The sequence below is a fragment of the Rhamphochromis longiceps genome, linkage group LG12, assembly GCF_057381845.1.
Source record: "Rhamphochromis longiceps isolate RC_006_pf linkage group LG12, R_longiceps_female_GT1.1, whole genome shotgun sequence".
NCBI classification, from domain to species: Eukaryota; Metazoa; Chordata; class Actinopteri; order Cichliformes; family Cichlidae; genus Rhamphochromis; species Rhamphochromis longiceps.
This window is the reverse complement of record NC_140568.1, coordinates 15,439,247-15,455,413: the sequence shown is the minus strand read 5'-3', so window position 1 is coordinate 15,455,413 and position 16,167 is coordinate 15,439,247.

Below are 16,167 nucleotides of genomic sequence, written 5' to 3'. Positions count from 1 at the left end.
TGGAAAGGATCCAGGCGCAGACTCCGAGCTAACAAAAAGACACTTTATTAAAACAACGAAAGGCGACCCGGGGAAAGTAGAGAGCAAAACAGAAACTAAAAATCCGGGGAAACAATGACACGAGGAAGCCGGGATCGGGACGGCGGGGGGGATAGAACGGAACCGTGGGAGCTCGGGAGGGAAGTGTGGCAGTCCGTGGGGGCAGGAAGTCCGTGGAATGGCGAGTGGGCCAGGTGAGCGCCGCGAGATCCAGTTGAGCCGGAGGACAGGCAGGTAGCAGACGCCGAGTAGAAATCACTGTGGGGATGACTACGGACTGGCGTGGAGCATCCGTCAGCGCCGGATTAAGTGGATCTCCGTGTAATCACCGGGATGGAGAGCAGGTGTGCTAGTGATGGCCCAGCCCGGGGGTGTGGCTACCCGAGCATCACGCATTCCACAGACCATGACAGCTATATAAATCCAATCCAATCCATTATTATTATTATTATTTATTTATGGTTACTTTTATAGGGATAAATACATTACATCAATTGTTTCTGACTCCCAGTGCTTTTTTCCAGTTTGTCCTGCATCATCTTTTCCATCACTTCATCCTCCATGTCCAGTAGTTCTCACAACTCTTTTTATATGTCAGATGTTGCAGTATTTAAAATGCTCAAGCTTTGACTGGTTAGTGATCTCATTCTCTTGTGTAAAGCAGCGAATGTGCTGAAAAAGTGTTAATGGTTTCACACATAGTGCTTCAAAAATCACTCACAAAAAAAAAAAAATTATATATATATATATATATATATATATATATATATATATATATATATTGGGATTCTTGCACTTAGCTCATGTTGGGATTCAGAGATTCTTTTATTGCTACCATATAATTTGCCTTATGAAGAATGTATTAATAACATGTTTCACAGTATCATTTATCGGTAATATTTCCTACGGGGTTTGTATTGCATTGAATATGTCTGTCATCACATTGACCTTTCTATTTTTACAGGTTGAGTTCATTCTATACACAATGCATAAATGTGCTTGGTTAGAGTTGATGTTCCATTCTAGAAGGTTTTGAGCTTCACTGGTGAGAGTGTCCAGATGATACATGCTGAGAGAAGATGAGAACATAGCAGGTTAATTGCATGCATGCTTACAATACACATATTAATCTAGTAGCAGGTTTGAGTGAAGGCCTAAGCGTCTTCTACTTCAGTTTGAGACTGGCTGCAAAAGTACTCTACTTAGGGATTAATGACAAGGGTCCATCATTAGCTCTCAGAGATGCTAAGACCTGAAGTTATTACCTTAAAAGGCAAGTAATGTAGAAAGGAGAAGTTATATGTCGGTGTAAGGTTATATGTATGTGAGGACAGACGAGATCTGCAAAGGGTGGTGCGCTCGGCAGAACGCATCATTCAATCAGAGCTCCCTGACCTGCTGTCCATCTACACCAAGCGGTGCAAGTCCAAAGCTAGGAAGATTATGATGGACCTCTCCCATCCCAACAATGGACTCTTCTCACTGTTGAGGTCTGGGAAGCGCTTCCGCTCCCTTAAGGCCAAAACAGAGAGAATGAAGAGGAGCTTCTTCCCCCAGGCTATTCGGGGTCTGAACCAGGTGTAGGACTGGACTCTCCCAAACACGTCACTATAAGACTGGACTCTCACACACGTCACCACACGCACCATCACACATTTCCTATAACCCTATAATTCCTATAATTTATAATCCTTATCTTTATAATCTCTTCTGCTATTTGCACATTCTTTACTGTAAATTCCTAAGTTAATTTGTAAATTTTTGTAGTAAATTGTAAATATTGTAAAACTTTTCTTCTGTCATTTAATGGTCGGGCATTGTACAGCTACAAGCATTTCACCCCCATGTCATACTGTGTATGGTTGTGTGTGTGTGTGACAAATAAAATTTGAATTTGAATTTGATGTACCCTTGTCTGCACGAATTGAACTTTTGCCCGTCTGTCACCATGTATTTTTGAACTGCATTGACGTAGGTGTGATATTTTGTCCTATAAAACCAGAACCCAATGTATTCTTGTCAGAGCAAAACAATCCGTATGCTGACGGTTGGTTGTTCTCCTGTGATAATAAAACTCATCGTTTGATTGCACTTTTCCGGAGCCTCCGTCTTTTGTTGTCTGGTCTAAAGTTGATCGATCTCGCAACACTCATTGAAGTTGAGCTGACATGCCATGTAAAGGCTGCCTCCCACGCATCGCTGTCCATCAACCATTTGCCGGGTTGATTTTTTTCATATGCTGACATTTCCCAAGGTGATATTCAACAGCACATTTTGTAATGATTATACTCAACACTAAACTAAAGATTACCAACATGCACTGGCTGGCTGTCCAGCCAGAATAAAAAAAAATTGAAAAGGATGATTACTCATTGGTCACATCAGGAACACACACACTATGACCTTGGCTAAAGGTTTTGCCAATCAGGCAGGGATTTCTTACTACACTTGGATGAACACTGAGTGTCAGATGGCAGTGCACCTCTCTGGGGCAGCTGCTCTGCCTCCTACAGGACAGATATGCCCGCTGGCTTATAATAAAAACACCCACACAGATGTTGCTTTACCCTCGCCTCAACCTTTTCCACCGCTGTTTTCATTTTCTGGGGGAGCAGTTCAAACTAAAGTTGTATTTTCTTAAAAATCTTAAAAATATATAAAATACTATAAAAATCCCAATTATAACATAGTTTGACAGGCCCGAAATAGTATTTTGCACCTACCACGTGATTCCCAAAAAACTATTAGCTGAAATCTTTGCGTATTTCAGCATGCTGTGCAGTGCACTTAAGTTCCCTTAAAAATATGAGGAACCTGGACAAGTCAAGGACAAAAGAAGTGTCAGGACTAAAACTCTCTACAGCAGTTGAACAATATCTAAAAGTCATATCCTTAAGAAATAGGGGAAAAAAATCACCTGACATACTATGTCAGTTGATCTACCAACTGTTCACCAAAGCATCATCAAAAATGGTCTCTGTGGAAGGGTGGCTGTCAAGAAGCTATTCTTAAGGAGGGAAAACAGGCAGAAAAGGCTGAGGTATACCAGATTACGCAAGAACCAGACTGGACAATGCAAATTCAAAATTTAGAGCTTTGGAATATCCAGAAGCTGTTGGTTTATCTAATCATATCTTAGCTGGTTGTGTTTAGTTAAACTTTGTACTTCCTTCATATTTACTTATCTTAATATTTTCATGATGTGCAATAGCAAACATACTCTTGTTTTCTTCTGCCAGCAAATACATATATTTTTAATTGCTTTTAATTAAGCACAAGTGAAAATCTACATTTGTTGCAATCATTTGCAGTGCAAGTCTTTTTTTGTTTATTTCTTCTTTTATTTTCCCTTTTTTTCTTTCTTTATTAAGCATCTAAGTGATAAAGTGACCTAAAACAAGAAAAAGTAAGCCTCAATAGACAATACCAAAAGCACTTTTGGTAACCACAAAAAATCAATATAAGAGTTACCAACTCTACGTGGACCCGGGGTTTAGAGTTTGTTTGGGGAGTGTGATTGTGTGTACAGTGTCAATGTATGTCTATCCCTATGTTGGGTGAGTGCTGAGTATTTGTATATGTGTGCATGAGGGTGGGAATGCATCTTTCTGTCTGTGTGTGCCTGTTTGTCTGTGTTTATATGTCAGGTCGGGTCTTACACTCCACCTCTCTGGGAACTCCCAGGCCCTCCAAAGGCCTATCTCCCCTCACCACACTCCCTGCCGGTAACTGATGCCCTCAGGGGTCGGTGTGTTGGTGGTTCTTGGTGTCCGGGGCTGGGCGCTCAGGTATGTACCAGTCCACTCTCGGTGACTACTTGGCGGGGCCTGGTGCCTGTTGCTCGGTCAGGCCTCTTCCGGGGCAAAGGGGTCCTCCGGCCTCCGGCCCCGTGGCTCGGTTCACTCTGGCACAGTCTGCCGGCAGCACGCCACTGCAGCCCCCTCTGGCTTCTGCTCCGTGGCTACTGGGTGACCCCTCATCTGGGGCTCTCCTCAGCTCTTCCCAGGAGGGTGGCATGGATGCCCCTCCGGTGGTCCTCCTTGGGCTCTCGCACTCTGGGGCCTCTGGATGTCTGGAGCCTGGATCTCCTCCATGCCTGCTTCATGCCCTGGGGGACAGGGCTACGGCTTTCTACATCCTCTAGCAGACCATTACATGGGGAAACCTTTTGAATACAAGCGCGCTGATCCACACAGGTGTGCACATGGGTGTTCACTGTTCATAGACATAAACTACACCTTTATTGACTGCTATTTCCAAGCACGTTGTGCGCTGTCGGTCCTACGTGCTTCACAACAACATTCAATCTTTAGTATTTACTGCTGTTTACACTTAGCTAGATTAACGTGATGGTCTTGTGTTTAGTATGTTGCTTTTTTTTTTTTTTGCTTGTTTTCTCTTTCTTTTCTCTCAACAGGTGATCCAGGAGATTGTTTTTCTCTTCTTTCACTTTTTAAGTGCCCTTTCTCACTGTCTGTCTTCCCTTCTGTTTTTCTTTTCCCTAATCTTTCTTTCTCCCTTTCCTATCCCTCAGTCATGTCTGTCCCATCTGTAACAACTGATAATAAATAAAATAAATAATAACAACAAAGGTTGATCAAATGGACCAATATGGCAAGGCCGTGATAATCCATTTGGCAAAGTAAATCCATTGGGTATCCTTGTTGGTCTTCAGACAACAATTCTGATGGCTAAAGTACCAAATGGGACAAAAAGTGGGAAAAAAAAAAAAAAAAAAAGAGTTACCAACCAATAGCTAACGGAAAGCAAACAAAATGACTAAATACAAAAAGACACTGACACACAAGAAACTTGAGAATGTGTAAAAAATGGAAAAAACTATATAAACTACAAAAAATTATAGAAACGGAAACTATAGAAACAGAAACTTTCAGATCTGAAGAAACCACACCGCCAAACTAAAGATTTATAGTGCTTTACCTGGTCTTTTTTTGTTTGTTTGCTTTTTTGCAGCCAGGCTTAACCCTGGATTTCATTTGAGAGTTTACTTGAAAAACTGAGCTGTTCAAAGCTTTGCGTGTGGTTGTTAGTTTGAAACAAACTGTAGAAACTGAGTCATTGGAATTGTTGTCAATAGCCTCCAAGAAAAAATAGCTGTTGACAATAGCAGATGAACTCTGTGAAGTGCAAAGCAGAAAAGATGGGGACCAAAAAAAAAACACTTGACAACAATGAATACTTAGCAACAAAAGCAGAGGCAGCATAAAAGCACAAGAAGCTCAAAAATGACAGCTCTCAGTTTGAGATAGCCCCTAAGCACAGGAGAAAAAAAACTCTTTACTCGTTATCTCTGTTATCTATTTATTAAAACTACTGATGATAAGGTCAAGTAAATATTTTCAAACTCAGTTCTTAGTAATGCCAATGTTGGGTTTGGGCAAATGTAATTGTTCTTTGACAAGAAAATCAGATTCTTGCCAGCAAGTTTTTGGAGCTTATCAGTGAAGCCAAAAAAGAGAGAAAAAATGCCAACTAGACACACATCACAAAGAGATGATGCATCTAATTTCTAAGCAAAGTTGGGGGGGGGGCTTTCTTTGACCTTAAAATACTAAATTTAGTAATCATAGTGGTTATACTACTGATTCACAACAGGCTACATCAACTGCTAGCTCATGGAGTTTTTTCCTGCATAATAAAATGTTGGAATTTGTGCCCAGTGATGGGTGGACTTTAATTACATTTATAATTGTGAGTTAAGGTAATAGATAATAGTTACATGTTATTTGTGTTGTGAATTGACTATGTGCACGAGAAAATGCTAACTTCCTGGTTTGAGACCGGATGTGGGGTTGTGCATTTCTGGTAGCTTTACTTTGCGGTCAATCGCTACTGCGAAGTTATACTCCAAAATCATGTCCAAAACTCGAAAACGGAAAGATTGCGTTAAGTTACAAAGAGCAGAAGGTGGGAACACTCACCACTGTTGTGTCATAAAAATCTAATGATCAATTTTGACGTTTAAAGCGTTTAGATCGATCAGTTGTTTACATCACTCAACACAAGCAGAACTGCATGCAGAAGACACATCGTCCACATGCAGAAGTATCTCTGTATAATGACTGGTCTTATGATTTAAACAGGCAAATGTTCAGCATTCAAACTACAGGTGAAGAATAGTCAAACCAGATGTTTCCCCCGTTATGTCGATATCAGCTAGTCAAGTACACACCTACACAGCATGTTAACAAACCGTGAAGAAAGCCACACAAAAAATTAATGATTGCTGGTAAGGGTTTCTATACATTAGTATTTACGAAGAGTATGTTGTGACTTACCTTCAAAATTACAGCGGTCCCTTGCTATAACGCGGTTCACCTTTCACCTCGCTGTTTCGCGGATTTTTTAGTGCAAGTTTTCATGCTTTTCTTTACGTCACATTGTGTCCTGTGTCCTGATCGCTGCAGACGATCTCCTCCGTGACGTCTCTCCTGTACAGTACAGAATCGCTGCATCGATCGCTAGCAGTGTGACTCTGAAGTACAGTACTGTATGTCCGCGATGTCCACGAAACGTTTTGCACCGTCAAAAAATAAAATTGGCTACTTGATTTCACCTATCGCTGGTTATTTGTAGAACATAACACCTGCGATAATCGAGAGACAGCTGAGAAATATAACATTTGAATCCCTTTTCTCTTTTGCTCTGAGGCGCGGGGGGAAAATATCAACAAGTCGATGAACATCATTTATAGATATATTGGGTAAATGCCCAAGACATCTATAGAAATGTAAATCGCCGCTTGATTCATTCATTTGCTTAACTTGTTTTGGACCGTAAACCAGGATACCAGGACACTGGAAACAAAGCTCTCCACAGGAGTTTCCGCATCGGAAGTAGCATATGCTAACGTGCACATAGTCAATCTGGGCTGGAGGACAGCATTAAAATTATATAATCTCACATAGTGATATTTTTGATATTCTTTATATATCCATAAATTAAAAGTCAAAAAGGCAGCAAAAAGAGTTATCATGTTGTTCATCTCTTCACTTAAAGAATTGGTTAAATTCCTGTTAGGGGTCAAAGTGTTAGCCCTAACACTACGAGATAAGAATATGTAATTCTTTTTGCATTTTTTGCAATGAGGTCTTCCAAGTTTTGGGGTACAAATAAATAAGTTAACATTACAATGAATAACATATTATGTCTCTCAGCTTGTTAGGGAATGGTTTATTTGTGCCTAAGAGCTGATTGAGGTGACTGTGAAACAATAGACCTTGGGATGTCTGCTTAGGCTGCTGCCCTTGGGATTTGGAACCAGATAATAGCAGAAAATAGATGCATGGATATCCACTTCTATTGAAAATTATACTTGTATCAATATTGAACCGTTCGATACAGTGCTTTCGGTTCGGTACGCATATGTATCGAACAATACAAAATTTGGAGTGCAGATCCACAGAGCGCAGCGCAAGCTAGCAAGACAGAAGCTAAGCTCGTTGCAACATGGCAACTGCCTCAACGCTACCCGAAATTGAACCTCCCCCACCCTCATTCAGAGCTGACCCTGATGGTAAGCGCGTCATGCACAAAAGTAAAACAGTCTGTCGGATGTGCCACGCAATGCTCAATTTTACGGAACTAGTGCGTTAGCACAGTTAGCTTGTTAACGTGTTGACGCCATCCAGCCCCACGCATGGGGCGATCCGTGGTAACTCGTTAACGGAGATTTGCTGTGTTATGGCGTTAATGTCATTTTAACGACATTAACGCTGACAGCACTAGTGGGAACACAACGAATATGACTGCACATTTACGCCGACATCATCCTAGTGCAAAGCCAAGTGGAAGCAGACAAAAACAACAAGCACACATGCTGCAAACTTTACCCGGGTCATTTAGACAGCCCTTAGCACATGATTCTCCTTAGGGGACCTCCATCCATCCCATCCATTCGCTTCCGCTTATCCTTTTCAGGGTCGCGGGGGGTGCTGGAGCCTATCTCAGCTGTCATAGGGCGAGAGGCATAGGGGACCTGATATGTTTAATATGCTGCTGAGAATATACCCCAGAAGAAGCTTATAGTATAGCTTTTATTTTGGAAAGAGCCATTTCTATGTAATAAAGTCTCTTTTCCAAAGATGAGTGATTTCTCGATCAGATAGATTATTTTTATTATTATCATTTTGTTGTTTCAGCAACATTAAATTTAAAAACTGTACTTTTGAGTTAAAATATATATTTATAATTTTAATAAATGACAAATTAAAAAGGCATGAACATTATTTTGTATCGAAAAAATATCGGACCGTGACACCAAAGTATCGAACCGAACCGAACCGTGAATTTTGTGTGTCGTTGCACCCCTAATATATATATAAAATTTTACTTCTTTTTAAAAAGATCAAGAAAGATCAAGTTGTTTTTCGACAGCTTGAGGCTAGGGTTAAAAATCAGCTATCAAGGGTATTTAGAGTGTATGCACAAAAGTGTAGGCAGTTCGATATATTTAATTTTTGCCATCTGACTTTGGTGAGCTAACAATTGTAACATTTAAAAATAACAACAATTAGGATTCAATTAAAACTTGTTCTGAGTCTCTGAGTTTAGTTCCAGAGCGCAAAATAAACACAGCATGACAGGATTGATCCAACAGTCAGCAATTAGCTGATCAACATTAACTGTGAATTATCACTTAGAAATAACTTCGATGCAGGTTCCAATCAATTTGTAGTCTTTGACAAACACTGATTGTGACTGTGTGTCTCATGCATGGTAGTTTACGGTGCAATAAGTTCACTATACATGCAACACAAAGCTCACTCCACTATGCTTTCTTATTTCTATTAGGAAACATGTCATGTGTAAGAACAGACAAAAAGCGTAGGATCTTATCTGGCACTGTCAACAGGATTATAACTGCATATGATGGATCTTGTCTGTGTCTGAGCTGCACAATTGATCTGCAGTGGCTCTGAATAAGCTCAGTGTCATCATCTAGTTTCTCTGCAATATCACATCCCTGCTTTGACTTAATATAGCCTTTTATAATACCCCAAAGTCAATATCCTGATTTGGATTCTTGCCACAGGCCCACAGAAGGTAAGTCAAGGCTGTCTGTTGTTAAGTGTCGCAACCTACATTAACAGCAAAGAGATAAACTTATGGGTCCTTTCATTATAAGACAGACCTATGCATCAGAGCTCATTGTGGTTATCACCATTTACAGATCTGCATTGGGGTTATGGAGGAGTAATGTGACAATGCAGGAATGCAACTTATTTCTCTGAGATGTCAAAGCAACCACAGGATCACATTATAAACATCCACCTACTCTGCGGGAGATCAAGTGAGTAACTATGTGCACTGCAGGGTACAAGTTGAATATTGTACCTTGACTTGTACTTTTTAGCGCTGTATCCACGCTGACCAAAGGTCAGTGCTCTGTTAAGCCAAGAATTCCTTTAACTTTAACTAGGAATTACTCCACGAATTTCTTCATGAATAAAATATAAATTTTTTTTGAGAAAAAATTATTCATGACCAGAGATGGGCAGTAACGCGTTACAAGTAATGCGTTACTGTAATCCGATTACTTTTTTCAAGTAACGAGTAAAGTAAGAGATTACTATTGCAAAAAAGGTAATTAGATTACTGTTACTTTCCCGTGAGCGCGCTGCGTTACTACATTACTAAAACCGTGATTTTTTTGTTAGAGTGTCTTATGACAATGACGTAAGCGAGTGCGACATTCGTGGCAACAGCTGTGTGCAGATCAACAATGGATTGGGTGCTGGAGAGAACATGACCGTGCAGCGTTTAAAGCGTGGAAGTACTGACCTTACTTTGAGTTTGATTCCATAAAAAGTGACAAAAACATTAGCGTCCGCTGTTCGAAGAAAACTTCTCTTTGTAGCGAAAAAAACCCCTAAACTTCCGCACAAGCACCGAGTAGTCTACGCTGTCACGGGAATGTGAAATTTACAGAGGAACTCGCGGATTCTTCCACTGACATGACGGCTGCGACACACCTGCACCAGGGCAAACCTCCGCCTGCCTCACTCCTGCTAAACAGGTGAAAATAGAGCAACAGGATCGCTGATTCTTTGATTTTATTTATTTTCTGCTGTGTTTTACTTGCATCTATTTGAAAGAGTGAGTGTAAACACAAAAAACTATTTTATTTTATATGCTGGAGTTGTGCAGAAAATAGGTTTAAATGTTAAACAAATTTCTTCCAGTCAGAGAATGTTGCATATAATTTAATGTTTGCTTGATGCATAAAGTTAAAATATTAAAACTAATAAAACAAGTTTTTAAAAGAGACTTTTTCATTTGATTACATTTTATATGATGGATTATGCAGAAAAAGTAGAACTGGGATTGAAGCGATCTATCGCTTCATTACCTGTTAGGGGTGTAAATCATGTTTTTAAAAAGTAACTAACTAATGACTTTCAAAAATAAGTAACCAGTAAAGTAACGGGATTACTTTTTGGGGGAAGTAATCAGTAATTAGTTACTGATTACTTTTTTCAAGAAATTTGACCAACACTGTTCATAACTATCTCATAGATGTATCATTACATGCAGCCACTGTTAAAACCATTGATATTTATTTAGACTTTTTCTCCTTTCTGAGATGACTTCAGTAATTACTTCGCCTAAGCCACCAATGTGTCTTTTAGACTCCATTTCTACAAGACTGCTCAAAGATGTCCTACCTTTGTCATTAGGGCTGGGTATCGTCACTGATTTCTAGAATCGATTCGATTCCGATTCACAAGGTCCTGAATCGATTCGATTCAATTCGATTCGATTTGAATCTGGGAAATTTTGCCTCAGATAGTCAGAAATATTATAATTCAGATCAGTACATTTACATATTTTTGTATCTATAAAAAGGAAGTTGACACTTTCCAGACTTTATCAAAGGTGTGAGCATCACAGCAGATGCCTTTGTGTCAAAGTAGCTGAAGATAAAACACAGGAAAACATGAAGGTGATTTTCCTGGCCTGGGATTTTATAAAAATATTCTGCAGTACATCAAAAACGAAAGAAAACCATTAATCAACATATGAACATTACCTCTGAAGTTACAGAGTTTTTATTAGAGACACGGCTAAGCGTTTTGCATTTTGCATAATTTTAAAAAGTTTAAATTTGTTCAGAAGCCTATTGAAAAGCAGAAATTAGGTTTTCTTTTCAGAAGTAAGTAAAAAAAAAAAAAACAGCGGCCGACAGCGCTGTAAATTTTAGACGGGAAACTGTTCTTGAAGTACACTGAGTAGGGATGGTATTGATAAGATTTTCACGATTCCGATTCCATTTTCGATTCTGTTTAATGATTCGATTCTTTATCGATTCTTTTTTAAAAAAAAGGAGAACACTAAGGTCGATTAGCTAAGAACTTTGTTTTATATTTTCTCTTTGAACAAGATAGAAATTTAGGAGTAGCATGGCCTTACAAACCCAACAGTGAGATCTTAAGAGATCCACAGCCTATGGCTTTTCAATGGGGTGTCACAGGGTCCCCGGGGAAAAAAATTGTAAATGTCAAATAATAAAATAAATATTCTTCTGTAGCAATAACAAAGTATAACCTAAATTATTCTGTAGCAATTACACAAGAATATCCAGTAATGTCCCTGCCTAATTTAAACACATTCACTTACCGAAAATCGAGGGCATCTGCTGTGGCAAATGGGTGCAAGCCTTTTACCACAAACGTAGTCACTGCTCGGAGACATTCATTTATCCTGGCCTGAAAGGAGACGCTACCGGTAGACTGCAGCGACAACTGCCAGCATCTGAGCCAGCCAGACTCTGTCTCTCTCATCATGGTCACCTAAATGCAGCGCACAGTAATGGCAGGTTTTGTAATAAGGCAGATCGCGCTAACATAATATGCACTGTTAGTTGATTGCATTAACGGGAGAGGACGTACAAACGTTACCGCTGCTGCTGGGTTGAGATTCATGAGTCCGGAGCGGAATTAAAAACACGACATTGATTTAAGGTTATCGCGTGTTTTGTGAACAAATGCTTTTGCATATTCGTAGTGTTTCCTCCCTTAAATGAAATATCTACTTTGCAAGTATTGCAAGTTGTCATCCGTTCTCGTAAAGTATAACCAAACTTTTTAGCGTTTGAGCCGCCATGTTTCCTGCCAGGTAAATGACGCTCCGCAACGTGGTGATGTCATTCGGGGTGACTGGAATCGATAAGGGAATCGTTTGCAAAAATGGCAAACAATTCCAAGGAATTGAAACAGTGGGAACCGGTTCTCAACAAGAACCGGTTTTCGATACCCATCCCTAACACTGAGAGAAAGAGAAAGAGAGAGCTGTGCATGAAGTGTGGTGGAAGCAAAACAGCAAAAGTCAGAGGGAATTCATGACGATGTTTTTGTGAAGAGTAGTTTGGATCTTCTTTTGTTGCTGGTTTGGTCAATAATGTTTGGAGAGAGATAAAACTAACAGCTTTAGAATCAGCGCAAAAAGGGCGTAAACACAAAACGCGGACCCGCCAAAACTTCGGAATCAGTGAGCTGTCGGCTTTCAGCCCCGACCATGTCCGTGCCGTCGTGTGAGAAATGCGACATCTCACTGATTCTGATCCGTCGGCGGGTCTGCGCTTTGTGTTTACATCTTTGTGCAGAATCCGTGTTCCTGCTCTCATTTGCTGTTTTAGCTGTTTGGTGGTTGTCAAAATTTTGTGAGGTTTAACCTCAGATTCTGGCGTTTCGGCAAAATAAATTAATATTAAAAAAATCGATTCATGATTTTAATGAATCGATATCACGTTATCCAAGCCAGAATCGATTTTAATCGATAAATCGATTATCAAAACCCACCCCTAATTGTCATGCCCCTGGATGTTGGTGGTGCGGCAATCAATTGATTTTTCCTTCTGCGCTGTGGCCCGCCTCTGGGCAGTATTCAGGGGTCCTGTGCCGGCCTCTCTCCACCTGCAGCTCATCTCCTTTAATAAAGTGCACCAGCTTTTAGGATTGGCGCAGACCGTCACTCTTCACTGTCTGCTAATCCACGGCATTATCTGCACGTTTTGTCTCACTCCTCATCCATCTCCATACCTACCTACTCTGTCACCGGCTCCTCTTCCATGTGCTGCTGTTCAAACTCTTGGACTTCACTTGACCCTAATTATAGACCATCTCCAACCTTCCAAGCGTGAAGCAGCAGGAATGAGAATAAGCACCTCTAAAGGCCTGGGTCCTTAGCCAGAAAACAGTGGAGTGTCCACTCTGGGTCAGGGACCAGTTCCTGCCCCAAGTGGAAGAGTTTAAGTATCTCAGGGTCTTGTTCACAAGTGAGGGGGTAAGGGAGCGGGAGAATGACAGAGTGATTGGTGCTGCAGCTGCAGTCATGTGGATGCTATCTGCAATCTACTGACATCTACTCTAAATTTTTAAAGTTTTTTTGCATCTCTGTTTGTGCTCATTTCTTTTTTTCTCCATCGTTTTTGTGTTTTTCTGTGTTTCTTTTAATATCTATTTCTTTAAAGTGGTTTGCATCAATCTCTACTGAAGAGAAAAAAAAAACAGCAGTGAGGAGGTTATTGAATTTCCAGATGTGCACTTCATGTATCCATATGAGCCAATCATATTTCTCAACTATACTATATATATACTTTGCATGGGGGTATTAACAAGAAAACCTGCTGTGGCACTTACATACAACGTGATACTTGGCGTGGAATTTGTGATAAGGGAATCTAGTGTGGGAGCCTAGGGTAGTAAACATGAGGTGAGGCCGGTGGCATGGTGGTCACCACCCCAATGAGGAGAGCAGAAAAGGTAGTTAGTGGGTGCACAGGCTGGTCCAGGGATAACGTTCGTATTTGAGATCTTTTACGTGGCTTTCTTTTTGCAGGTGGAGTACTAGGCTTGGAGCGGGAGGCAGAGATTCGATTGGCAAGTTGAAAGTAACAAAGACGGGCTGACCTGAATTCTAGGGCTCATGGTAAGTAGGGGTGGGTTTTAATAGTCGATTCATCGATTAAAATCGATTCTGGCTTGGATAACGTGATATCGATTCATTAAAATCCTGAATCGATTTTTTTATATAAATTTATTTTGCCCAAAATTCCAGAATCTCAGGTGAAATGTCACAAAATTTTGACAACCACCAAACATTTAAAACAGTAAATGAGAGCAGGTACATGGCTTCTGCACAAAAACGTAAACACAAAGCGCGGACCTGCGGATCAGAATCAGTGAGATGTCACCTTTCTCACGGTCGGGGCTGAAAGCCGACAGCTCGCTGATTCTGATGTTTTGGCGGGTCCGTGCTTTATGTTTACGCCCTTTTTGCGCTGATTCTAAATCTGTTAGTTTTATCTCTCTCCAAACAATATTGACCGAATCAGCAGCAAAAGAAGATCCAAACTAAGCTTCACATAAACATCGTCATGGACTCCCTCTGACTTTTGCTGTTTTGCTTCCACCACAATAAAATCACACTTCATGCACAGCTCTCTCTTTTTCTGATGGTACTTCAAGAACAGTTTCCCGTCTATCCCCGAAATCTGTTTTCTGCATTATTCGCTTGCTTATTACGCACAAGACTACCGTTATTTACAGCGATGTCGGCCGAGGTTTTTTTTTTTCTTTTACTTACTTCCGAAAAGAAAACCTAATTTCTGCCATTCAATAGGCTTCTGAAAAAATTTAACCTTTTTAAAATTATACAAGATGCAAAACGCTCAGCCGTGTCTCTAATAAAACCGTTGTAACTTCAGAGGTAATGTTCATAAGTTGATTAATGGTTTTCTTTCGTTTGTGATCTACTGCAGAATATTTTTATAAAATCCCAGGCCAGGAAAATCACCTTCATGTTTTTCTGTGTTTTATCTTCAGCTGCTTTGACACAAAGGCATCTGCTGTGATGCTTACACCTTTGATAAAGTCTGGAAAGTGTCAGCTTCCTTTTTATAGATACAAAAATATGTAAATGTACTGATCTGAATTATAATATTTCTGACTGTCTGAGGCAAAATTTCCCAGATTCAAATCGAATCGAATTGAATCGAATCGTGGATCGAATCGATTCAGGACCTTGTGAATCGGAATCGAATCCATTCTAGAAATCAGTGATGATACCCAGCCCTAATGGTAAGCTACGGTGGCAGTAGGGCAGGCAGGTGAGCGTGGCGAGTATTTTCTTGTGTAGCCGATCCGAAACCTTGGCTGATTGTGACCTACACCCATTTTCACACCTTGGCTCATGGGATTAGGTAGAAGATCATTAGGGGGTTCATTGTCCCTTTCGGTGGGTTACTCCCACAGAGCTTAAATCTGGGACTCTCCACCATTTGACCCTAGAACCCGCTTTTCTTTCCAAGCTCCTTAGACTACGATGTCCTGGATGACTGAGAACCTTCACAGATATATTCTTCCTGGAATATGGCGTCAATCTGGTGAGGGCTGTGACCAGTATCCAAAAGGTGAGTTCTGTTGAGTTCTGGTGAGTATGGAGCAGCGGTGTTTCAAAGTAGCTAAAGGACACAGAAAGCAAGGTGCTGGTCATAAATGCCCTCTGATGATTGACACGGATTAGTTCCAGGTGAGCTGCCCAGGTTAGAGAATGGCAGCAGTAGATATAGTTAAAACCCCAACCAGTTTGATGGTATAGTGGTTAGCAAAGTCACCTTACAGTCAAATGATTCCTGAATGTTATTGACACCCTTTTCTCAACGAGAAATCTGGGCTCGGGAGAGCCCGAGTGCCCTGGAGGGACCTTCCCTGCCGGATACATGATGGACAGGTGGCAGATGGAGGATCGTGTGCCTGGCGGGACTGTCGAAGATATCTACTATTCGGAACCATGATAACAAGGTTCTTGCTGATTGGAGCTGGCTTGGCCCTGGCTTATCGGAGAATCAAGAAAGCAGAACCGGTTGTTCAAACCCCCCCCCCCCCCCCCCAGGCTGCCCGCTGGGATTGAAACGATGGGACGAGGCACGACTTCTGGATTACATCTTGGAGGGGCTCGCTCAGAATAACACCTCTAAGCGAAAGTTGGATTACATCGTGGAACAGCTGACTGCAGTCGTGAGTTCTCAGAATCGGCTCTCTGAGCACAAGAATGGCAACACCACGGAACGCAAGTTTGATAACATCATGGGGAAGCTCGTGGTTC